The sequence below is a fragment of the Penaeus japonicus genome, unplaced genomic scaffold, assembly GCF_977035675.1.
Source record: "Penaeus japonicus unplaced genomic scaffold, GWHDUDI00000001_assembly GWHDUDI00000004, whole genome shotgun sequence".
NCBI classification, from domain to species: Eukaryota; Metazoa; Arthropoda; class Malacostraca; order Decapoda; family Penaeidae; genus Penaeus; species Penaeus japonicus.
The window spans coordinates 25,956,178-25,958,677 of NW_028234406.1; the positions used below are offsets into that span (position 1 = coordinate 25,956,178).

General features: G+C 33.6%; 1 protein-coding gene across 5 annotated transcripts in view; it reads right to left on the reverse strand.

The window, feature by feature from the left end:
* Positions 1-242: 242 nt before the first annotated feature.
* Abp1 (Actin binding protein 1) overlaps positions 243-2,500 on the reverse strand; it is a 42,288-nt gene continuing 40,030 nt past the window's right edge. For all 5 annotated transcript variants that reach the window (XM_043023835.2, XM_043023836.2, XM_043023833.2 and 2 more), the window contains one exon: positions 243-2,500. This exon is cut by the window's right edge and continues 661 nt beyond it. The gene's annotated coding sequence lies outside the window, so the exon portion shown is untranslated.

Here is a 2,500-nt window from a genome sequence, read left to right on the forward strand (position 1 = left end):
TCCTTGCATATTGATGGATATAGTAGGATTATGACACTTAAGCATATGCATATTGGAAATTCACATTTACTTAAAGAGAAATAAAAAAAAGTTTTTAACAAATGTAAGAAAAAATGCATGGGAATTCTTTATCACTGGAAGTTTTCTTGTAAAATATTTGTTTTATATAGACCGGCAATTACAAGACTATATTTACAATAGTTCATTTACTACATTTCCAATGAGGTGAGAAATACAAACCGTTTAATCATCACAAATTTTTATTTTTGGAAAATAACAATTATAGGTTTAACATACAAAACACTAAATATCAATGTTCAAATTGCAGGATCTCCTAACTAGGCTTCTTTGCTTATAAGTTCCAGTGCTGTTCAGCTTCCCATATCGGGCATGCAAGGCAATATATTATTTTTCTTTTTTTAATGAAGCTGCATGACACTCGGAGAAGCATTCCCTCTTCTAACACTGGATTCACTAAAGTTTATTAGTTACTGCAAGAAATATAATGTTAATTAGTGTGCCATGTGGTTTAACAGTGAAACTAATTGATAATTTAGATACCCATTTTGTTGCAATACTGTATTTAAATAATACTATATACCTAATTCCTGTTTGACATTTATGATTTTTTTTTTAATAAGTTTTTAAAAATCTTAATATCAATTCCCTATATAAAATGCACATATCTTCTTTTAAAAATGCATAAATAAACCAAAAATATAAAGAAAATCATAATAATGTTATTACCCTGGTGACTATGAATACCATGGCCTAAAGGAAAAATTAAAAAACAAAAACTTGAAATAAAAGCACCTGAATCACCTGGAAATGTCACAGTACATACAACCTAGCATTCACCGTGTTACCTACCAAGGCTTGAAGTGCGAAAACGCCAAAACACTCTGGAAATGTGTGGAAGTCCAGTATTTGAAATGTCGCATTGTTAATAAGGGTTTCTTTGACTGGATGAAATGATTACCCAAGTAATGCAAGATTTCCTTCTTTTTTTAAGACAAAGGAGAGAAATCATGTAACGTCAACTTTGCTGGCCACTCACTAAAGTAACCCATACTAACACTGCAACTGTCTTAAAAGTAATTCTGAATTTCAAACCCAGATATTACTTGACAGCAAAATTAAAATATGACATAGAAGGTACAGTTCAAAACTTAAGATTGTAGCACATAACATCAACAATCTGTTAAAATATACAGAATTACAACACAACTTAGCAATATTCAACACATTCCCTGCAATAAGCTTTGATCAGCTTCAGCTGAGAACAATGTCACATGTCAACAACCATAAATTTTCATGAACTCTTTTACACATTATTACTGACCTATTATGATAATTGTTTAATAGTGGAATCAATTTCACACAGGAACTCTTCAATATATTGCTGGCAAATCAGTAAGGGAAATTTCCACTAATGTTCTTGTTTTTCTTTTGATATAATGTTTTGTTTCTCTTTTCCTAATGCAATACTTTTCAATTTGCTTTAATTTGGCCACCAAAGGGAGAAGATCAAAAAGTCTGCAGATGTGCTATTCCAACACATCCTAGTGAGGCACCATCATCCACAACCTAAAAGATGGTTTTATTGAAAAAAAAAGAGAAATTTCTAACTAATGGACCTCTCATGCATTTGAAATGTAAAAGTAATGTATTCCAAACTAAAAATCTTCACATTGTAATTTCCTTTGCTCTACAAGTATTACTGATAACCAGATAGGAAGACATATGTCAGCAGTACTTACTATCATATAACAAGTAACAGAAGCAAGGCCAGCTTTCCTACAGCCTCAGCTTTATGCCAAATTATGCATTTCAAACAGTGTTTTTCATGTTCAAAACATGTATACAATATATATATGGCAATAATATCCTGTAATTACAAATAAGTTAATGCTAGCAAGTCACAGAACACATAAAAATTGTACTCACAAAAAAAAAAAATACCATTAAGGGGTAGGTTTCTTTTTTTCTATTTTTAGAGGGGGAGAGAGGTGCAATACAAAACAATAACTTAAATATAAAAAAATGAAAGCAAAGAAAATCTTTCAAAAACACAGATATATTAAGTACCTTGACAAGAGCTAGAGACCCTCTCCCTTCTCAACTCCAAAATAAAAGCAGTCTCCTTTCAGGTATAAAAATAGTATAACGTACCAACGCCATACTTTTGCGGTGCTTACACTCCCCAACCCTATTTTTCCTATTTTCATTTGCTTAACAGTTCTACAAATCCCATAAATATTCAAGAGGGGAAAGACTTTTAGAAAATTCCAACAACTGCATCCAGTATCAGATAAAAGAATGATGTACACTACGGAGAGATTTTTTTGGTGCTTTGGAGCATTCTGTGTAAGAATGTGTAGATGTGGGTGGTGTGGGCGTGGGTGGGGGTTGGGGTTGGGGTTGGGGTGGGGGTGGGGGGGGTGGGGGTGGGGGTGGGGGTTGGGGTGGGGGTGGGGGTGGGGGTTGGGGTGGGGGTTGG